This window comes from Macaca nemestrina, chromosome 14, assembly GCF_043159975.1.
Source record: "Macaca nemestrina isolate mMacNem1 chromosome 14, mMacNem.hap1, whole genome shotgun sequence".
NCBI classification, from domain to species: Eukaryota; Metazoa; Chordata; class Mammalia; order Primates; family Cercopithecidae; genus Macaca; species Macaca nemestrina.
The window spans coordinates 107,323,424-107,347,335 of record NC_092138.1 but is presented as its reverse complement, the minus strand read 5'-3'; the positions used below and the strand labels follow the sequence as shown (position 1 = coordinate 107,347,335).

The 23,912-nt window shown below is 42.7% G+C and overlaps 1 protein-coding gene across 13 annotated transcripts in view; it reads right to left on the bottom strand.

The window, feature by feature from the left end:
- The window catches only part of LOC105463922 (GTPase activating protein and VPS9 domains 1), a 111,073-nt gene that overhangs the window by 70,904 nt on the left and 16,257 nt on the right, over window positions 1–23,912 (bottom strand). For 7 of the 13 annotated variants that reach the window (XM_071078345.1, XM_071078346.1, XM_071078340.1 and 4 more), the window contains one exon: window positions 9,423–9,539. The exons of the other annotated variants lie outside the window; for them this stretch is intronic. The gene's annotated coding sequence lies outside the window, so the exon portion shown is untranslated. The remainder of the gene's footprint in view (window positions 1–9,422; window positions 9,540–23,912) is intronic. 13 annotated transcript variants of the gene reach the window in all.

Here is a 23,912-nt window from a genome sequence, read left to right as displayed (position 1 = left end):
CCATCCAAAGGCTTTATTTCATGATAGAATGAAATCTGAAGATCCTACAAGATCTACCCCTGGCTACTTCTCCAATTTCCTCTCCTACAATCCCACCCTAGTTCACACAGCTCCAGAACACCTACCTTCTAGCTGTCCCTTGAACAGGCCAAGCATGTCCCTCTCTGAAAGTGTGCACATTTGCTGGCCTCTCTCTGAAAGGTTATCCACTATCTTCATTCCATTCAGATCTCTCCACTCAAACATGTATTTAGAAAGGCCTTCTCAGACAATTCCTTCTAAAACAGAAAATATAACTTCCTAATCCCTCTTCTGGCCTTTAAAAGAAAAAGCACTGCCCCTATCTAGCATTATTTTACAGATATCTACCTGCATGTTAACCGTGCTTATTGCAAGGCTTCCCCACTAGAAGGTAAGTGACAATAGAGCCAAGCCTTGTTTGCTTTGTTCACTCACAGCTGTAATTTCAGGGACTAGGAGAAGGCCTAGTTCATAGCAGGAGTTGAATAAATATTTGCCAAAGTAATAAATGAAATCTTACTACTCTTATTTATCTAGTAGCTAAACAAACTGATACAAATAGCACACATATTTTACAGCATTATTATTTAAGCTATGCCCTTGAACCTAGAATTTGTGCCAGATCACAAATGTTAAATCAACAACAGAAATACCTGTGGCACAGATAACAAAACATAATATTGTGTGTCTGGGCAGCAGACAGCCATCAAGTTAGCAAAAAATTTCTTAGGTTGGGTACAGTGGCTCACGCCTGTAGTCCCAGCACCCTGGGAGGCCAAGGCAGGTGGCTCACTTGAGGTCAGGAGTTCGAGACCAGCCTGGCCAATATGGTGAGACCCTGTCTCTACTAAAAATACAAAAATTCACCAGGTGTGGTGGCAGGTGGCTGCAATCCCAGCTACTCAGGAGACTGAGACAGGAGAAACTTGAACCCAAGAGGCAGACGTTGCAGTGAGCTGAAATCGCACCACTGCACTCTAGCCTAGGCAAAAGAGTGAGACTTTGTCTCAAAAAGAAAAAAAAGGCCGGGCATGGTGGCTTACACCTGTAATCCCAGCACTTTGGGAGGCTGAGGTGGGTAGATCACCTGAGATCAGGAGTTCAAGACCAGCCTGACCACCAACATGGAGAAATCCGGTCTCTACCAAAAATACAAAATTAGCTGGGCATTGTGGCATATGCCTGTAATCCTAGTTACTCGGGAGGCTGAGGCAAGAGAATCACCTGAACCTGGGAGGCAGAGGTTGCAGTGAGCCGAGATCGTGCCATTGCACTCCAGCTTGGACAAGAGAGAAACTCCATCTCAAAAAAAAAAATTTCTCATTAAGAATTAAATATTACAGTAGCAGCTAGAAATATACTTGAAGCAACCTTCATTGAGAGAAACAGATTTAATCATTTAAAATTTCGATTTCTGCAATTTTAAACTTTCTCCTCTTATTTGAATGAACTACTGATGACTAGGAAAATTTCAAGTATTACTGTGAAACCTGAATTTAACTGCTTTTAAAAAACACCTTCTTGTACCTTATTGATTCCCCAGCAAACCATGCAAAGCTGTTATTCTAATCTCCTCCACTGTTGGAGATAGCTTTCCATATTGCTTTCCTCTGAAAAGATATCAGTATGTCTAGTTCACCAAGATGATTTCCTATTGAATTAGTCACAAAGGCATGTGTGTACATTTTTTAAAATGGTGACATATATACATATACTCTTATTAATTCAGCCTACAGAAAATGCATGTGTGACTTTGTAGACTTCCATGTGGGAACTCTTAACACCCTCTAGGGGGCTCTAAGTCCACAGGCTAAGAAAAGAATCATTGCTCTAATGGTTTTAATTATGAGAAGTATCATAGTTAATGAAAGCAGTCCTGAGGTGGACGCTGCAGTGAGCCGAGATCATTGTGCCACTGCAACTCCAGCCTGGTGACAGAGTGACACTGTGTCTCAAAAAAAAAACCAACTACTATATGCGGCCGGGCTAACTACTAAATGCAGCTGGGCATGGTGGCTCACACCTGTAATCCTAGCACTCTGGGAGGCTGAGGCGGGTGGATCACCTGAGGTCAGGAGTTTAAGACCAGCCTGGCTGTTCTGGGTGAAACCCCATCTCTACTAAAAATACAAAAATTAGCTGGGGGTGGTGGTGGGTGCCTGTAATCCCAGCTACTCAGGAGGCTGAGGCAGAATTGCTTAAACCCAGGTTGCAGAGGTTGCAGTGAGCTGAGATTGTGCCACTGCACTCCAGCCTGGGCGACAAGAGTGAAACTCCATCTAAAAAAAAAAAAAAGAAACAACCTATATGACCTATATGCTTCATTAATTAGTTCAGTTGCCCTGAATATATAATACATAACCTCTTAACCTTTTTTCATGTATAAAATGTGGACAAGGCCAGGCACGGTGGCTCACACCTGTAATCCCAGCACTTTGGGAGGCCGAGGTGGGCAGATCACCTGAGGTCGGGAGTTCAAGACCAGCATGACCAACCCGGATAAACCCCATCTCTACTAAAAATATAAAATTAGCTGGGTGTGGTGGTGCATGCCTGTAATCCCAGTTACTGAGGAGGCTTAAGGTAAGAGAATCGCTTGAACCCGGGAGGCAGAGGTTGCAGTGAAGTGAGATTGCACCATTGCACTCCAGCGTGGGCAACCAGAGCGAAACTCCATCTCAAAAAAAAAAAATTGACAAAAATCTGAATTTATTCTGTGCCTGACACAAGCAACATATTAGGTACCGGAAATACAAAAAAAGGAGAAAACCTAGTACTGTGCCCTCAACAACTTTCTAAACTAGTAGAATGAGGCAGGCATGCAAGCAAATGGCTGCCCCAAAGCATAATGAGTATTACGCTACAAGTCTACACAACATAGAGTAAGGACAAAAATAAAAGGAATGACTGAAGAAATAGATTCCTCAACTTAGTCTTAAAAGACAAGTATATGCAAAAACGAAAAAACAAAAAAGTGGCCAGGTGCAGAGGCTCACACCTGTAATCCCAGCATTTTGGGAGGTACGAGGCGGCCTCATGACTCCTCGTGAGGTCAGGAGTTCAAGACCAGCCTGGCCAAGATGGTGAAACCCCATCTCTACTAAAAATACAAAAAAATCAGCCAGGCATGGTGGTGGGCGCTTGTAATCCCAGCTACTCAGGAGGCTGAGGCAGAGAATTGCTTGAACCCAGGAGGTGGGGGTTGCAGTGAGCCGAGATTGCGCCACTGCACTCCAGCCTAAGCAACAGAGCAAGACTCTAAAAAAGGAAAAAAAAACTATTTGTCAGAGAGGTGGGGGTAGAATATTCTGGATAGAAACAGCCAACCAAACAAAGGCATATATATATACACACACACACATACACATGCCTATACATATATATATGACATGAAGTCTATTTAGGGACCTACACATGGCTTATTACAGTTTGGGGCCGTGTATGTTTGTGCAGTTAAGAGTGGGGATGGAGGGAGAAGGTAGAAAGTGTATACTAAGAGATAAGGCTACAGAGACAGAAGGCATAGAAAACTCAGAGTTAAGAAACTTGGGCCAGACGCAGAGGCTCATACCTATAATTCTAGCACTTTGGGACACCAACGCAGGCAGGTCACCTGAGCCCAGGAGTTCGAGACCAGCCTGGGCATCATGACAAAACTCTATCTCTACAATAAATACAAAACTTAGCCGGGTGTGGTGGCGGGTGCCTGTAGTCCCAGCTACACAAGAGGCTGAGGTGGGAGCATCACCTGACATCTGGAGATTGAGGCTACCGTGAGCCACGATTATGCCATTGCATTATAGCAGCCTGGGTGACAGAGTGAAACCCTGTCTAAAAAAAAAAAAAAACAAAAAACAAAAACGAACTTTGCACTGCATGCAATGGAGAAGAGGCTTAAATGTGATTAACACAATTAAATTTATATTTCACTACATAAAGTCTCCGGTACCAAGGAAAAGTATGAGGAGGTGGGGATGGAATAGACAAAGAGAGACAAAGAAATTGCTGATAGGCAAGAAATGACAGTGGGAAATGGAAAGAACATGGCAAATTCCAGAGAAGTTAAAAGGCAGGAAATGCAAGGTGCTGACACCTCCATATGGAGGGGTTATTCAACACAACTATCATATGAGAAAACAGTTTGTAAACTGAAAACTGTGCCTGGAATGGGTCTAAGAACTTTGCACATTTACTTTTCATAATATCCCTCCAAGATAGGTATTTTGCAGCTAAGAAAATTGAGGCCTAGGGATTTGCTCAAGGTCATACAGGTGAGAGGTGATAGAGTCAGTACACTATTGCTATTACCCTGATGTCTACATGAAAAACTCATAAATCCATATTGATCTACCTAGAGGCACTCCTTTCTTTACAGTTGTCACTCAGAAATATGCCTTAGATAATCTTCCACAACTTTAAATTCAACTATGTTAAAACCACTGTTTTCCTTAGAAACTTTTTTTACCTCTGTTAATAACTCAATACCATTCTTCCAATAGGGAAGGAGCAGCTTGCTGTATAAAAAAAGTGGTATTCTTTTTTTAAATTTTTTAATTTTTTTATTTTTTGTAGATGGAGTTTTGCTCTGTCGCCCAGGCTGGAGTGCAGTGGCACAATCTCGGCTCACTGTAATCTCCGCCTCCCGGGTTCAAGCGATTCTCCTGCCTCAGCCTCCCAAGTACCTGGGACTACAGGGGTGCGCCACCACGCCCAGCTAATTTTTGTATTTTTAGTAGAGACGGGGTTTCACCGTGTTGGCCAGGATGGTCTCAATTTCTAGACCTCGTGATTCGCCTGCTTCAGCCTCCCAAAGTGCTGCGATTATAGGCATGAGCCACAGCGCTCGGCCCTCTTTTTTTGTTTTTAAATCTTCTGACCAACTGCTGCCTGTTGACAGCCAGCATTCTTCACAGAGTCTCTCTCATCTGAACTTCCATTCCATCCCTGAGGCCAATCTGTCTCAATTATTTCTTAACACACAACCACATTAATACATCTAAATTGCCATCAAAATTATATTATTGTTCTGCCTAAGATATCTTCAGTGGCTTCCCACTACCTTCAGGAAAACAGTTGATTACTTAGGTTTATAACATGTACAGCCTTCTAAAATCTGGTCCCAAACTATCTTCCCAGGCCACCTTCCATTGCTACACTGTATGAACCTTTGACTTCATAAAAATATCTTACTTGATATGCCAAACACTAATCTTTCCTCGATTGCTGGTGTCTCACATGCTCCTGCATTTCTGCACTGTTTTGCTTCTGTTCTGGCGTGAGACAGGGTCTCACTCCCATTGCCCAGGCTGGAGTGCAGTGCACAATCACGGCTCACTGCAGCCTTGACTTCCTGGGTTCAGGTGATCCTCCAACCTCAGTCTTCCGGGTAACTGGAACTACAGGCATGCTGCTAGCTAATTTTTTGTATTTTAAGTAGAGGCGATACCAGTCTGGTCTTGTACCCTTGGGCTCAAGAGATCTTCCCACCTCAGTCTCCCAAAGTGCTGGGATTACAGTAGTGAGCCACTGCACCTGACCTGTGCTGTTAATCTGGCAACTATACATGTCCTGCAGCACACTTATGCTATTGCCCTGTTATTTAAATATTTTACTAACTTACATTTCACATGTTTACATCCCATCACCTCCTACAATAGATTTAAAGACTCTAGGGGCTGTGCTGTACAATATTTTGGCCACATATGGTTGTTTAAATTAAAGTTAAATTTTAAATTAAAATTCAAAATGTATGGTATGCAAATTATATCTTAATAAAAACAATGTAATTTAAAATTCTGTTTCTTAGTCATACTAGATGCCATTCCTAGTACTGGGGACCCACATGTAGCTAGCAGCTACTACACTGGACAATGCAGACATAGGACATTTCCACCATCATAGAACAATGAAAGTTCTACTGAATAGCACTGCTCTAGAGTACAAATCGTGTCTGATTCAACATTGAGTTCCTCATAATGTGCACAGAGTAAGGACTTTAAAAGTACCCATTTCTGTGCCTGTAATCCCAGCACTTCAGGAGGCTGAGGCAGGCGGATCACGAGGTCAGGAGCCCGAGACCAGCCTGGCCAACATGGTGAAACTCCCTCACTACTAAAAATACAAAAATTAGCCAGGTATGGCGGTGTGCACCTGTTATCCCAGCTATTTGGGAGGCTGAGGCAGGAGAATCGCTTGAACCTGGGAGGCAGAGGTTGCAGTGAACTGAGATCGCGCTACTGCACTCCAGCCTGGGCAACAGAGCAAGACTCTATCTCAAAAAAAAAAAAAGAAAAAGAAAAAGTAAAAGGTACTGATTTCTGGCCTGGAGCAGTGGCTCACATTTGTAATCCTAGCACTTTGGGAGGCCAAGGTGGGTGGATCACCTGAGGTCAGAAGTTCAAGATCAGCCTGGCCAACATGGTAAAACTCTGTCTCCATTAAAAATACAAAAACATCAGCCAGGAATGGTGGCAGGTGCCTGTAATCCCAGCCACTCAGGAGGCTGAGGCAGGAGAATCACTAAAACCCAGGAGGCGGAGGTTGCACACTAGAATCCAGGAGGCAGAGGTTGCAGTGAGCCATGATGATGCCACTGCATTCCAGCCTGGGCAAACAGAGTAAGACTCCGTCTCAAAAAACAACAACAAAAAAAGCAAGTACCCACTTCTCCTATTTAAATTTAAATATAAGCAGGCTTACCACACCAAAATTAATGTTCAAATAAGTTTCTCTGTAATTGTAGCAGTGATTCTCGGGACTTTTTTTTTTTTAAAGACAGGATCTCACTCTGTTGCCCAGGCTGGAGTACACTGGCACAATTGTGGCTCACTCCAGCCTTGACCTCCTGGGCTCAAGTGATCCTCCAACATCAGTCTTCTGAGTACCTGGGACTACAGGTGTGTGAAACCACACCTGGCTAATTTTTAAATATTTGCAGAGATAGGGTCTCACTAAGTTACCCAAGCTGGTCTTGAACTCCTAAGCTCAAGCAATCCTCCTGCCTCAGCCTCCCAATGTGCTGGGATTACGTGCCTGGGTAAACTTTTTTTTTTTTTTTTTTAACTCTCAGGGTACTACAAAATTCTATACAAAGTAAAACACTCCAAACAAATTTAAATTCACTTGTGTTGTTATAACATATTGAGGAAATTTGTCACATCTCAAAAACAGGCTATAATCCCAGTGTCTTGGGAGGCTGAGGCGGGTGGATGACCTGAGGTCAGGAGATTGAGACCAGCCTGGCAAACATGGTGAAACTCTGTCTCTACTAAAAATACAAAAATTAGCCAGGTGTGGTGGCACACGCCTGTAGTCGCAGCTACTTGGGAGGCTGAGGTGGGAGGATGGCTTAAGCCTGGGAGCCAAGATCACACCACTGCACTCCAGCCTGGGCAACAAAAAACAAAAATAAAGTTATTGAGAGTCCCTGCTTTAGAGTTTTTGCATAGATGTTTACATATATTTTCATAACAACCCTCACGGCTACAAAGATAACATAAATGTAGAAAATCAACAAATAATTGTTAAAATTTACACATTCTTAGGGCCGGGTGAGGTGGCTCATGCCTGTAATTCCAGCACTTTGAGAGGCTGAGGCAGGTGGCTCACGAGATCAGGAGTTTGAGACCCGTCTGACCAACATGGCGAAACCCTGTCTCTACTAAAAATACAAAAATTAGCTGTGCGTGGTGGCACATGACTGTAATCCCAGCTACTCGGGAGGCTGAGGCAGAGAATTGCTTGAACCTGGGAGGCAGAGGTTTCAGTGAGCTGAGATTGCGTCACGGCACTCTAGCCTGAGCAACAGAATGAGAGTCTGTCTCAAAAAATAAATAAATAAAATAAAATAAAATAAAATTTACACATTCTTCTACAAAATCATTGATAATTTTTTTTAAATAATCAAATGAATTCTAATATGTATTTGCCTACAAGATTTCCTGCTTGTCTTATAGTTATATTGCTATAATGGGAGAAAAAGGTTAAGAGAAACTGTTCTAGATTAAAAGCAACTAAAACAACATAACCAAATGCAATGCAAGAGTCTTGACTGGCTCTTGATTAGGGGGAAAAAGAAAGAAAAGCCACTTTAGGGACAACTGGAGACATTTAATGGACTGGATACCAGATGATATTAGAAAAGTATTGTTAATTATTATCAGGTGTGATATTGGTATTGTGATTACATAGGAGAATACATTGCTTTTAAGAGATGCACACTCCATGTATATATTTAGAAATAAAATGTTAGGGCCGGACATGGTGGCTCAGGCCTGCAATCCTCACACTTTGGGAGGCCGAGGAGAGCAGGATCACTTCAGGAGTTCAAGACCTGCCTGGCCAGCATGGTGAGACCCTGTCTCTACTAAAAATACAAACATTAGCCAGGCATAGTGACGTGCACTTGTAATCCCAGCTACCTGGGAGGCTGAGGCAGGAGAATCGCTTGAACTTGGGAGGCAGAGGTTGTAGTAAGCCAAGATCGTGTCACTGCACTCCAGCCTGGGTGACAAAGCAAGACCCTCTCTAAAAAAAAAAAAAAAAAAAAGACAAAGCAAGACCCTCTCAGAAAGAAAGAAAGAAAGAGAGAAAGAGAGAGAGAGAGAAAGAAAGAGAGAAAGAGAGAGAGAGAGAAAGAAAGAGAGAAAGAGAGAGAGAGAAAGAAAGAGAAAGATAAAGAAAGAAAGAAAGAAAGAAAGAAAGAAAGAAAGAAAGAAAGAAAGAAAGAAAGAAAGAAGAAAGAAAGAAAGAAAAGAAAAGAAAAGAAAGAGAGAAAGAAAGAGAAAGCAAGCAAGCAAGCAAGCGAGCGAGTGTTAGGATGTCTGCAACTTGTACATGGTTCAGCAAAAACATTAAGACAATTTTTTCAAATATAGCAAAATGTAAACTGTTAAACTGAGGTGGTAGGTATATAAGGATCACTGTGCTATCTTTCAATGGTTTTTGTACGTTAGAAATATTTCATAACTAAAAAATGGGGTAAAATACTTTAGAAATTCTCAAATTGTGCCTTTCTTGCTGCTTAATTAAATGTAACTGAACAAATATATGACAGAGTTTCGCTGGAGCCTAGCCAAATCGCCTAATCTCAAGGAGTTCACGACCCAATTACAACTGAAATATTGTTCAAGATAGAAAGGGAACATAACATGTTTTCAATGACACAGCAACATATGAGCCAACTCATGCAATTTAGAAATTAAAATCTTCAAATATAACTTTACTTTAAAAAATTAACACATGAGGCTGGGCATGGTGGCTCATACCTGCAATCCCAGCACTTTGAGAGGCTGATGTGGGCAGATCACTTGAGCTCAGGAGTTCAAGATCAGTCTGGCCAACATGGTGAAACCCCATCTCTACTAAAAATACAAAAACTAGCCGGGTATGGTGGCGCATACCTGAATCCCAGCTCCTTGGGAGGCTCAGATGGGAGGATCGCTTGAACCCGGGAGGTGGAGGTTACAGTGAGCTGAGATCACGTCACTGCACTTGAGCCCGGGTGACAGAGCCAGATCCTGTCTCAAAAAACACACACACACACACAAAAACCAATGATTGAGGAAAAGGGTTTGATAATTTTAAAAGTATACCAATTTTTTCTGCTTTTCTAAGCCACCACTATAATATCAGCGGAGTTAAGGGTCACCAGGAATAGCTTAAATAAAATTTATACGTGAATAACTAAAAGGAAAATTTTTACAATACTAAAGACAACAAAAAAGTACAGACATTAGGAAATAAATCAGTTTGTTTCCTGAAAAGTAACAATATGACCATCAAACAATAATAATATTAATATCAAACTAGCATTTATTTATGAGTTATGCCAAATACTCTGCTATTCTTTTTCCTAATTGAACTCTTAGAATCCTATGATAGGTCTACTCTCATTATCCTCATTTGACAGTTGAGAAAAGTGTTGACACATCTAGTAAGTAGCTAAGTCAAGATTCAAACAAATTGTTCTGTCTGACTCAAAAGAAGCATTTGCTCTCAATCAACTAATCTAAACATTTTGTCAGTAACATCTACTTTAATTTCTAGTTCTGCTAAAAATTTACTCCTTAAAGTTCCTGTTACCTATTGGTTTTTACAGAACTTTATTTGGCTTCTGGTAACATCTACTTCATTTGAGTTTACACCCAAATACCACACAAAACATAGTGTCTCTAGCCCTTATCTCTTCACTGAGCTTAAATTCTTTATTTCCTCTACCTGCAAAACATCTGAATATCAAGACAGAATTTCAGAATTGAAAAGTCTATTAAAAGCCATTTCTCTCAGCACCATAGGAAAGGTTAAAAAAAAAAAATTTTTAGCTGGGTGCGGTGCCTGTAATTCCAGCATTTTGGGAGGCCGAGACAGGCAGATCACCTGAGGTCAGGAGTTCGAGACCAGCCTCGCCAACACGGTGAAAGCCCGTCTCTACTAAAAATACAAAAATTAGCTGGACATGGTGGCACATGCCTGTAATCCCAGCTACTCAAGAGGCTGAAGCAGGAGAATTGTTTGAACCTGGGAGGCAGAGGTAGCAGTGAGCCGTGATCACACCAATGCACTCCAGTCTGGGTGACAGAGCAAGACTCCATCTCAAAAATTAATAATAAAATAAAATAAAATAAATTTAAAAAATAAAATAAGATAAATAAATAAATAGCTTAAAGTAGAAATAAAGGTCCAAAGGTGCTCACGATTTTCAGCTATGCTTCACCCCTCAGAGATAATTTCCAAACTCCTTGGTTTAATATTCAAAGTACAATCTTGCTTCAATCCACCCCTCCAATCCTAATTTATACTATTTCCCTACAAAAACTCTCCTACTCCTGCCAAACTGGCCTTCCCATTTTTCTTTTATTTTTCGTTTTTGAGACAAGGTCTTGCTCTGTCGCCAGGCTGGCTGGAGTGCAATGGCACCATCGTGGCTCTGTGCCTCCCCAGCTCAAGCACCCTCCCTCTACAGGCATGCACCACCATGCCCAGCTAAGTTTCACATGTTTAGTAGAGACAAGGTTTAGCCATGTTGCAGAAGCTGGTCTCAAAGTCCTGAGCTCAAGTGATCCACCTGCCTTTGCCTCCCAAAATGCTAGGATTACAGGCATGAGACACTGCGCCCAACCCATTTTTACTTTCAGTTCATCGTCATGTTTCTAAATTTGTATCTGACCCCCTCTTATGTAGATGTTCCAATTTCCAAGACCAGACTCAATAAAACCTTCCTTTCCAACCATACAGTATGCACATGGCAATAAATCTCAACTCTGAACTCCTGACACACTGATTTATTTATTTATTTATTTTTTGAAATGGAGTTTCAGTCTTGTTGCCCAGACTGAAGTGCAATGGCACGATCTCAGCTCACTGCAACCTCTGCCTCCCAGGTTCAAGCGATTGTCCTGCCTCAGCCTCCCGAGTAGCTGGGATTACAGGCACCCCCCACCATGCCCAGCTAATTTTTATATTTTTAGTAGAGATGCAGTTTTGCCATGTTGGCCAGGCTGGTCTCAAACTCGTGACCTCAGGTGATCCGCCCGCCTCAGCCTCCCAAAGTGCTGGGATTACAGGCGTGAGCCACCTAGCCTGGCGAAACTTTTGATACCACCAATTTGAAATCTTTTTTTGTACTTTCATCTTTAATGTCTATATCCTGTCTTTCCGTGTCCTCAAAGGCATAGGGCATCTCTTAGGCCTATGTATCACCGGCCCCCAAACCATGGCCAAACATAAGCAGCTCTCAGTATTTTTTTATCTTTGCTAATATTTGCACTGTCACAAGTTGCTCTATGAATAAGAACATAAGTAAAATCAAAGAATTTTTAAATTAACATTAGGCACACCTAAAATAACAAATAAAACTTTTTCCTGAAACTCACGAGCAGTTTCTAAGTTAGAGAGTTTCATTTTGTAGTAAAAAAAGCAACTAGACTTTGAACATCTATCAGTTCAAGAGCTGGCCAGGAGTGGTGGCTCATGCCTATAATTCCAGCACTTTGGGAGGCCAAGGCAGGCAGATCGCTTAAGCCCAAGAGTTCAAGATCAGCCTAGGCAACATGGCAAAACTCCACCTCTATCAAAAAGAAAAAAAAAAAAAAACAAAGAAAAGAACAACAATAAAAAAAATTAGCTGGGCATGGTGGTACACACCTGTAATCTCAGCTACTCGGGAGGCTGAGATGGAAGGACTGCTTGAGCCCAGGAGGCAGAGGTTGCAGTGAGCTATAATCGCACCACTGCACTCCAGCCTGGGCGACAAAGCAAGGTCCTGTCTCAAAACACGTATATTAATATATATATGGCCAGGTGAAGTGGCTCACATCTACGGACCCAGCACTTCGGGAGGCCAAAGCAGGTCGATCGCTTGAGCCCAGGATTTTGAGACCAGCCTGGGAAACATGGCGAAACCCTGTCTCTACAGAGAGCACGAAACTGATCTGAATGTGAGTGCGCATGCCTGTAGTCCCAGCTACTAAGGAGGCTGAGGTAGGAGGATCACTTGAGCAGGGAGGTCAAGGCTGCAGTAAGCCAAGACTGAGCCACTGCACTCCAGCCCGACCAACAGAATGAGACCCTATCTCAAAAAATAAATAAAATAAAATAAGTTCAACAGCATTACCACATTTTCTATGAAAACGAAATAGATGGGCCAGGTGCAGTGGCTCACATCTGTAATCCCAGCACTTTGGGAGGCCGAGGCAGGTGGATCACCTGAGATCAGGAGTTTGAGACCAGCCTGGCCGACATGGCAAAACCCCATCTCTAACTAAAAATAGAAAAATCAGCCAGGTGTGGTGGCAGGTGCCTGTAATCCCAGCTATTCGGGAGGCTGAGGCAAGAGAATCACTTGAACCCGGAGGGCAGGAGAATCACCTGAACCCGAGATCAGACCACTGCACTCCAGCTTGGGTGACAGAGAGAGACTCCACCTCAAAAGAAAAGAAATAGATTATGCCTATGCATATTAGTCAGATTTTGAGAAGTTCAAGTTTTTCAACTCATGTTATTAACACTTATCACTGAGAGCACAGTAAGGAGATTTTAGTGGCAAGAGTGAAGCACACTAGATTTCTATATCCTTCTATAATGGTATAGAAGAGTGGCCAGCAGAATATGATTTTCAGGCCAAATTTAGCCTGCTGCCTGTTTGTATAAATAAAAGTTGTATTGGAACAAAGCCATACTCATTTGTTTATATATTATCTATGGCTGCTTTCATGCCACAACGGCAGAGCTGAATAGTTACCAGAGTCCTTCACAGTCCACGTGGCCCACAAGCCCAAAATATTTACTATCTAGCCCTTCACAGAAAAAGTCTGTCAACCCCTGATAAGCAAGCATACCCACTTTAACACAAAGCACAGAGAGCAAGCACTGCCTGACAAGGTGAAATTTATGAATTACAAAATACAGTCATGCGCCACATAAAGACATTTCAGTCAACCATGGTGAAACTCCAGTGGGCCCATGAGATTATAATGGTGAATGGTGCTTTTATACCATATTCTTACTGTACCATTTTTCTATGTTTAGATACACAAACACTTACCATTATGTTACGCCTGCCTAGAGTATTCAGTACAGTAACACGCTATACAGGTTTTTAGCCCAGAAGCAAACAGGCTATGCCATATAGCTTAGGAGAGCAGAGAGCTATGCCACCTAAGTTTGTGTAAACACACTCTATAACGTTGGCACAATGGCACTGCGTAATGACACATTTCTCAGAATGTATCCCTCTCATTAACGACCCATGACTACACACTAAAACTTCCAAGGAGGCCAGAGGTGTGGTGTCTCAAGCCTGTCAGTCAGTGCTTTGGGAGGCCGAGGAGGGAGGATCACTTGAGGCCAGGAGTTCAACAACAGCCTGGGCAACATAATGAGACCCTGTCTCTTTTTAAAAAAAAAAAAAAAAAAAAAAAAAAAAAGTTGCCAGGCATGGTGGCTCACACCTGTAATCCCAGCAATTTGGGAAGCTGAGAGGGACGGATCATGAGGTCAGGAGTTCGAGATCACCCTGGCCAACATGGTGAAACTCCATCTCTACTAAAAATACAAAAAATTAGCTGGGCATGGTGGTGTGCACCACCAGCTACTCAGGAGGCCAAGGCAGGAGAATTGTTTGAACCTGGGAGGTGGAAGTTCCAGTGACGTGAGATCGTACCACTGCACTTCGGCCTGGGTGTCAAGAGTGACCCTCTATCTCAAAAAAAAAAAAGTTCTGGCCGGGCCCAGTGGCTCACACCTGTAATTCCAGCACTTTGGGAGGCCAAGGCAGGTGGATCACTTGAGGTCAGGAGTTCAAGACCAGCCTGGCCAACATAGCAAAACCCCATCTCTACTAAAAATACAAAAAAATTAGCCAGGCGTGGTGGAGCGCACCTGTAGCTCTGGCTACTTGGGAAGCCTGAGGCAGGAGAATCACTTGAACTCAGGAGGCAGAGGCTGCAGTGAGCCGAGATCATGCCACTGCCCTCCAGCCTGGGTGACAGAGCGAGATTCCATATCAAAAAAAGAAAAAAAAAGTTTCAGGGAGAATATATATATTACAAATGTTAACAACTATATCTAAATGAACTCCTCTGACTAAAGAGAAGGTCTCTAAGGTAGGAAAAAAATATTTCCAACTTTTTATGGAATAAGAATCACATTTCAAGTTTTTGCTATTGAGAATTTCTAATTAATGGTATCCCAAACTAATGATATGTATCTAGCAGTTCAAAACTCAAAGTAAGGCCAGGTGTGGTGTCTCACACTTATAATCCCAACACTTTGGGAGGCCAAGGTGAGAGGACCACTTTAGCCCAGGAGTTTGGGACCAGCCCGGGCAATACAGGGAGACCTCGTCTCTATAAGTAATAATAATAAATAGCCAGGTGTGGGGATGCACGCCTGTGGTGTCAGCTATTCCAGAGGCTGAAGGTGGAGGATCACTTGAGCCAGGGAGGTCAAGGCTGCAGTGAGCCAAGACTGTGCCACTGCACTTCAGCCTGGGCAACACAGCACAACCCTGTCTAAAAAATAAAAATAATAAGCTGGGCGCAGTGGCTTACGCCTGTAATCCCAGCACTTTGGGAGGTCGAGGTTGGTGGATCATCTGAGGTCAGGAGTTCGAGACCATCCTGACCAACATGATGAAACCCAGTCTCTACTAAAAATACACAATTAGCTAGGTGTGGTGATGCATGTTGTAATCCTAGCTACTCGGAAGGCTGAGGCAGGAGAATTGCTTAAATAGGAAGCGGAGGCTGCGTTGAGCCGAGATCATGCCATTGCACTCCAGCCTGGGCAACAGAGCAAAACTCCATCTCAAAAACAAATAAATAATTAAAAATAATTAAAAAATAAAAATAATAAACTCTAACAGCTAGAATTCAAGTAAACAAATGAATCACCTCTTTATTAACCACATAATTTCAGAGATAATGTTAGAAAGTCAGTAAAAAAAAGACCTTTTCCCACTTTCTTATTTTCTACAGAGACTATTTTAATTAGCATAGGCAAAAAAATACTAAAACTGGAGTCAGAAGATCTGATGAATTTAAGACTGAACTCTGACACCTATTGGCAACGTGACTTGTGGCTAGGCACTTCACCAAAGTTTATTTCCCCATCTTCAAACCTGGGATGATGCCCTTATCTATCTCAGATGGTATACTGTACGATAACTGTAAAGTGTAAATTGCTGCACAGTGTAAAATATCATTATTCTTATCAACTAAAAGGTAGGGTAACTTTTTATCATTTCCTAGGGGCAATGAGACAGACGCCATATCCAGTACATAACAAAATTGACCAAAATGACCTTTTCATCAAAGTGGGAAATATCAAAGTCATAACTAAAGAGGTAAAACAGACTACCTGCTAACATTATGAAACCTACATGTGTAAAAGACTTACTAAAGTAAAATTAAAAGCCAACTATCAGGCCGGCAGTGGTGGCTCATGCATGTACTCCCAGCACTTTGGGACATCAAGGTGGGCAGATTGCTTGAGATCAGGAGTTCAAGACCAGCCTGACCAACATGGTGAAACCCCATTTTTACTAAAACTTAAAAATAAAATTAAAACTTTTTATTTATGTATTTTTTTATTTTATTTTTGAGATGGAGTCTCGCTCTGTCCCACAGGCTGTAGTGCAGTGGCGCAATCTCGGCTCACTGCAAGCTCCGCCTCCCAGGTTCAAGTGATTCTCCTGCCTCAGCCTCCTGAGTAGGATTACAGGCATGCGCCACCATGCCCAGCTAATTTTTGTATTTTTAGTAGAGACGGGGTTTCACCATGTTGGCCAGGATGGTCTCAATCTCTTGACCTTGTGATCCGCCCACCTCGGCCTTCCAAACTGTTGGGATTACAGGCGTGAGCCACTAAAATTAAAATTTAAAAAAAGTTAGCCAGGTGTGGTGGCAGGTGCCTGTAATCCCAGCTACTTGGGAGGCTGGGGCAGGAGAATCGCTTGAATGAGGGAGGAGGCAGAGGTTGCAGTAAGCCGAGATCTCATCACTGTACTCTAGACTGGGTGACAGAGTGAGACTCCATCCAAAAAAAAAAAAAAAAGCCAATTATCTTTAATCTAAGAGCATTATGAGTAAGAGTGTGCTTCATCCACACACATACATGAATGTATCTAATTCAAGACAATCTAATTAAAAATTACACAATAACATCTAAATGTAACATAGTATGCTGAACGGGATCCTGAACAGGAAAAGGACACTAAGTAAAAACTGAGGAAATTGGAATAAAGTATGAACCTTATTTAATAATAATGTATCAATATTAGTTCACGATATTGCAACAAATTGTCATAATTGAAACAAATGTACCATGCTAATATAAGATGCTAATAACGGGAAGACGTGATCTTGATGCTATCTCTGTACCATCATCTCAGTTTTTCTATAAAGCTAAAACTGTTCTAAAAAATAAACTCTAGGTTGGGCACAGTGGCTCCCACCTGTGATCCGAGCACTTTGGGAGGCTGAGGCAAGACGACTGCTTGAGGCCAGGAGTTCATAACCAGCCTGAACAATATAGCAAGACTGTCTCCACAAAAATAATAAAAATTTAAGTCTACCTTTTAAACAAATAATATACTTCTAAATTCAAGTATCTGATTTAGCAACTTTTTTCAGTAAGAAAAATTATACAAACTTGAGAGCAGCATTTGAACACTGTATTATCACAATCTCTAACCACCATCGCTTAGAAAAGGGAACAGCTCCCATATGATGTTCCAGAACCCATTAACATCTGTTAACACATTATGGTGTTTATCACACTAAAAGTATTTTTTCTTTCAGTTCACTGTGATCACAAATGAAATACAGAAACTTCGTGAAACAAAATTTCCATAGCTATATTACATTTTGCACTAACTTCTGATCAACTAAAGCAAAGGAAACACATTTTCTAGCCAGAATGGTTTAAGAAAAGCTACTTTCTATATTGACTTCCACCTAATAGCAAATCTTTTTTTAGGCTATTAGAAGTAGTAACAGTTGAGCTTGAAGAGTTTTAATTGATCAGCAGTAAAGAATAAGGGTGCTTAGGAAACAAAAACAATAACTACCACACATTTCAGGCTTGCCAGGTGCTAGGCACCAACTACGGGCTTTTCATGGCTGGTCTCGTTTATTCTTCTCATTTGTTCTTTTTTTTTTTTTTTTTTTTTGAGACGGAGTCTCGCTGTGTCTCCCAGGCTGGAGTGCAGTGGCGCAATCTCGGCTCACTGCAAGCTCCGCCTCCCGGGTTCACGCCATTCTCCTGCCTCAGCCTCCCAAGTAGCTGAGACTACAGGCGCCCGCCACCACGCCCGGCTAGTTTTTTTTTTTGTATTTTTAGTAGAGACGGGGTTTCACCATGTTAGCCAGGATAGTCTCGATCTCCTGACCTCGTGATCCACCCGCCTCGGCCTCCCAAAGTGCTGGGATTACAGGCTTGAGCCACCGCGCCCGGCCTCTTTTTTTTTTTTTTTTTTTTTTTGAGATGGACTTTTGCTCTTGTTGCCCAAGCTGGAGTGCAATGGCGCCATCTCGGCTCACCACAATCTCCGCCTCCTGGGTTCAAGTGATTCTCCTGCCTTAGCCTCCCAAGTAGCTGGGATTACAGGCATGCACCACCACGCCCAACTGATTTTGTATTTTTAGTAGAGATGGGGTTTCTCCATGTTGGTCAGGCTGATCTTGAACTCCTGACCTCAGGTGATCCGCCCGCCTCGGCCTCCCAAACTGCTGGGATTACAGATGTGAGCCACCGTGCCCGGCTCTTCTCATTTATTCTATATAACATTCCTGAAATAGTTGTAATAACTATGTTTTGGCCAGTGCAATGGCTCACGCCTGTAATCCCAGCACTTTATGAGGCCAAGGTGAATGGATCACCTGAGGTTGGGAGTTCAAGACCAGCCTGACACCATGGCAAAACCCCGTCTCTACTAAAAATACAAAAACGAGCCAGGCGTGGTGGCACATGCCTGTAAACCCAACTACTCAGGAGGCTGAGGCAGAAGAATCGCTTGAACCCGGGAAGCACAGGTTGCAGTGAGCCATGATCTCGCCATTGTACTCCAGCTTGAATGTCGCAGCAAGAATCTGTCTCAAAAAAAAAGGCATTGAATAAATAATAGTTCAAATAGTAAGCACATTTGGGAAAAATCATGTTACCTGAGGATTACGTTATGTGAAAGATTTTTACATACTGATGCCTACACTTTGGCAGAACTGTTTTTTTATTGTGCACATACTTTTCCTCATAATTTTTTTTTAATTAAATTTAATTTTTTTTTTCGAGATGAAGTCTCACTCTGTCACCTAGGCTGGAGTGCAATGGCATGATCTCAGCTTACTGCAACCTCCACCTCCTGGGTTCAAGTGATTCTCCTGTCTCAGCCTCCATAGTAGCTGGGATTACAGGCTAGTGCCACCACACCCAGCTAAGTCGTTTGTATTTTCAATGGAGACGGGGTTTCACCATTTGGCCAGGCTGGTCTCGAACTCCTGACCTCAAGTGATCTACCCACCTCAGCCTCCCAAGGTGCTGGGATTGCAGGCATGAGTCATTGCGCCTGACCTTCCTCATAGTATTTATGTAATAGTCACATTAATGTAATAGGGCAAAAGAGGACACGACTGTCTTTTTTTTTTTTTTTTTTTTGATGAGTCTTGCTCTGTTGCCCAGACTGGAGTACAGTGGTGTGCTCTCAGCTCACTGCAGCCTCTGCCTCCCAGGTTCCAGTGATTCCCCTGCTGCGGCTTCTCAGCTAGCTGGGATTACAGGTGCACACCACCACACTTGGCTAATTTTTGTATTTTTAGCAGAGATGGGCTTTCACCATATTGGCCAGGCTGGTCTCAAACTCCTGACCTCAGGTGATCCACCTGCCTTGGCCTCCCAAAGTGCTAGGATTACAGGCATGAGCCACTGCGCCCAGCCATGACTGCCACTTTTTAAATAACCTGATATAATGTTATCTCTTGCATTTTATCAATGTGAGCTTTTTTTTTTTTTGGTTTTTTTTCCCAGACAGCATCTTGCTCTGTCACCCAGGCTGGAGTACAGTGGCATGATAATGGCTCACTGCAGCCTTGATGTCCCAAGTTCAAGCAATCTTCCCACTTCAGCCTCCCAAGCAGCTGGGACTACAAACATGCACCACCACACCCAGCTAATTTTTGTATTTTGTGTAGAGATGAGGTTTCACCATGCTGCCCAGACTCGTCTCGAACTTCTGAGCTCAAGCAATCTGCCTGCCTCGGCCTCCCAAAGTGCTGGGATTACAGGCATGAGCCACCTTGCCTGGCCTAATGTGAACACTTTATTTATTGACTGATTGATTTTGAGATGGAGTCTCGCTCTTTTGCCCAGGTTGGAGTGCAGTAGCATGATCCTGGCTCACTGCAACCTCTGCCTCCCAGGTTCAAGTGACTCTCCTGCCTCAGCCTCCCAACTACCTGGGATCACTGGCACCTGCCACCACGTCCGGCTAATTTTTGTATTTTTCGTAGAGACAGGGTTTCACCATGTTGGCCAGGGTGGTCTCAAACTCCTGGCCTCAGGTGATCTGCCCAACTAGGCCTCCCAAAGTGCTGGGATTACAGCCATAAGCCACCACACCTGGCCTAATGTGAGCATTTTAATTATCCACCACTTTTCAGTGACTTAACCAATCCATACAATAGATGAGTGTCTCTTGCAAATATTTTTTACAAATATCATGTTGAATCACGACAATTTGTTTACATTTACTTCTCCTTACAGGACTTACCCCCTTCAGGGCAAGAGCAGTTTCTTGCTCATTTTACGTTTTGTGAAATTACATGATCTAAAAATTGTCAGGCATTAATAATATACTAAAATAATGAGTTCATTCTCGTTCCAAAAAATTGACAAGTTCAGGTACTACGGCTCACATTTATAATCCCAACACTTTGGGAGGCTGAGGCAGGAGGATCACTTGAGCACTGCAGTTCGAGACCAGCCTGGGCAACATAGCGAGACTCTGTCTCTATAAAGAAATTTAAAAATTAGCCAGGTGTGGCATGCACCTGGAGTCCCAGATACTTGGGAGGCTGAGGTAGGAGGACTGCTTGAGCCTGGGAGGTCAAAGCTGCAGTGAGCTGCACTCCAGCCTGGGAGACAAAGCAAGACCCTATCTCAAAACAAAAGAACAGACAAGCACAGTATGCTTCATTTAACACACTTCCTTCACTCATTCATTCAACAAATGTTAATTATTAAATACAACCTATGTGCTAAGCACTGATGAACAAGATAGGCAAGGTCTGATCTTGACGGGGGGCACATTACCTTAGGGATAATGAAGGATACACAATATATTAGGGACACATGACTTTCCAGTGACAATTTATACTAGTTTTCACAAACTACACTGCTATACATTCTCTGTTTAGAGCCCTCTGTCTACTCCTTTCATTGGCCAGTTAAATCACACTTAGGTATCAGGGTACAGCTCAAACCAAGTACAGTCCCTTGACTCAGATATTTCCTCATTTGGGTTCATCTCTCCCGCAGCATTTTATATTGTTTGCAACAAAATGCTGTTTTTACAACAAAACTCCAAATTCCCTGAAGTAGGGACATTGTCATCCCAGTATCCCCACTACTTAGCACAGTGACTGGCATTTAGCAGGTGCTGAATGAATGTTCGAATTTATAAATACTTTTAAAAATGACCAGCTGATAAAGAGCAATGCTCCAATTAGGAATCAGTCAAGCTGCTACTTAGTTCCAAAATTACTAGAAAACATTATTAGAAAACTGTAATTAAGGCTGGGCATGGTAGCTCACACCTGTAATCACAGCACTTTGGGAGGCCGAAGCGGGAGGATCACCTGAGGCCAGGAATTCAAAAGACCAGCCTGGACAACATAGGGAGACTCCATATTTATGAAGGAAAATTTCAAAAATTAGCAAGATGTGGTGGCATGCACCTGTAGTCCTAGGTACTCAGGAGGCTGACATGAGAACACTGCTTGAGCCCAGGAGTTTGAGGCTGCTGTGAGCTGTAATGGCCCCACCACTCTTCATCCCAGGCAAGAGCGAGGCCCTGTCTCAAAACAAAACAAAAAAGCCTGCAACTAAACTTAGTTGAAAATATCTTCTCACATTTCAATGAACATATCTGAAGTTTGTGTGTTTTGAGACAGGGTCTCACTCTGTTCTCCAGGCTGGAGTGCAACGGTGCGCTCTCGGCTCACTGCAACCTCTGCCTCCTGGGCTCAAGCAATTCTCCTGCCTCAGCATCCTGAGTAGCTGGGACTACAGGCATACATCATCATGCCCAGCTAATTTTTGTATTTTTTGTAGAGATGGGGTTTCGCTATGTTGCTCAGGCTGGTCTCAAACTCCTGAGCTCAAATGATCGCCTGCCTTGGCCTCCCAAAGAGCTGGGATTACAAGTGTGACATTTTTACTAACGACTGGAAAGATATTTCTTTGAAATTGGGCAGTAAATATTAATGAGAAAAAATGTGAAACAAGTGCTACTTTACTATCTTTAGTCAGTATATTTGGTTTTTTGTTTGTTTTGTTTTGTTACAAAATAGTTGGTATATTTGAAGCAAGAGTGAAACACTGTAGAAAAAAGAATGGACTTACTACCAACTAACCCTGCCTGGCACAAGTACAAGGAATTGAAAGGCAAATTACTTTGAAAATACAGGTAGGCCGGGCGCGGTGGCTCAAGCCTGTAATCCCAGCACTTTGGGAGGCCGAAACGGGCGGATCACAAGGTCAGGAGATCGAGACCATCCTGGCTAACACGGTGAAACCCCGTCTCTACTAAAAAAATACAAAAAACTAGCCAGGCGAGGTGGCGGGAGCCTGTAGTCCCAGCTACTCGGGAGGCTGAGGCAGGAGAATGGCGTGAACCCGGGAGGCGGAGCTTGCAGTGAGCTGAGATCCGGCCACTGCACTCCAGCCTGGGCGACCCAGCGAGACTCTGTCTCAAAAAAAAAAAAGAAAGAAAGAAAATACAGGTAATATAATGCCAGATAGTACTCACAGTTCAACAAAATAGACTTCTTGTGATGACACCAGAATTCCGGAAGATGTCAAAAGTAAACAAATGAATTCAAACAGATTATTGATTTTTCCCTCAATATACTAATTTTCCAGAGCTAAAGAAGACAGAATAACTACAAAAATAATTAAATTCATTCATAATAAATGGTTTGTGGGTTAAGCTCAGATTTTATTATACAACTCAACTGAGACAATATCAATACATGTGAATAGCTAATATGCACTATTTAGGGAATACTAATGTTTCATCACTATTCCAATTCAAAAACCTTGACTTTTTATATAACTTGAAAACATTACTAATGAAATTGGCAATGTTAAACAAGATTAAGTTTGTCTTTTTATTTTTTCTTTTGAGACAGGGTCTCACTCTGTCCCCCAGGCTAGAGTGCAGTGGCTAGATCACAGCTTACTGCAACCTCAACCTCCTCGGGCTCAGGTGATCCTCCTACCTACTCAGCCTCCCTCCGAGTAGCTGGGACTACAGGCATGCGCCACCGTGCCCAACTAACTTTTGTATTTTTTGTAGAAACAGGGTTTTGCCATGTTGGCCAAGCTGGCCTCAAACTCCTGGGCTCAAGCAATCCACCCACCACGGTCTCTCAAAGTGCTGGGACTACAAGCATGACTCACCATACCTGGCAACAAGATTAAGTTTGAAAGGCATTAAGTTAAATAAGTAATGGCACACTCAAACCATGTAGAAAGATGTCCATCAAAAAAATAAACAATTTAGGCTGGGCTTGATGGCTCACGCCTGTAATCCCAGCACTTTGGGAGGCCGAGGCGGGCAGATCACCTGAGGTCAGGAGTTCAAGACCAGCCTGGCCAACATAGTGAAACCCTGTCTCTACTAAAAATACAAAAATTAGGCTGCAAGTGGTGACTCATGCCTGTAATCCCAGCACTTTGGGAGGCTAAGACGGGCAGATCACAAGGTCGGGGGTTCAAGACCAGCCTGGCCAATATGGTGAAACCCTGTCTCTACTAAAAATACAAAAATTAGCTGGACATGGTGGTGTGCACCTGTAGTCCCAGCTACTCAGGAGGCTGAAGTAAAAGAATCACCTGAATCCAGGAGGCAGAGGTTGCGGTGAGCCGAGATTCTGCCACTGGACTCCAGCCTGGGCAACAGACCCAGACGCCATCTCCAAAAAAAAAAAATTAGCCGGGCATGGTGGCAGGCACCTGTAATCCAAGGTACTTGGGAGGCTGAGGCAGAAGAATCACTTGAAGCCAGGAGGCAAAGGTTGCAGTGAGCTGAGATTACACCATTGCATTCTAGCCTGGGTGACAAGATGTCTCAAAAAGAATTTTTTAATTTAAAAATTGAAAAAAATTAACAACAA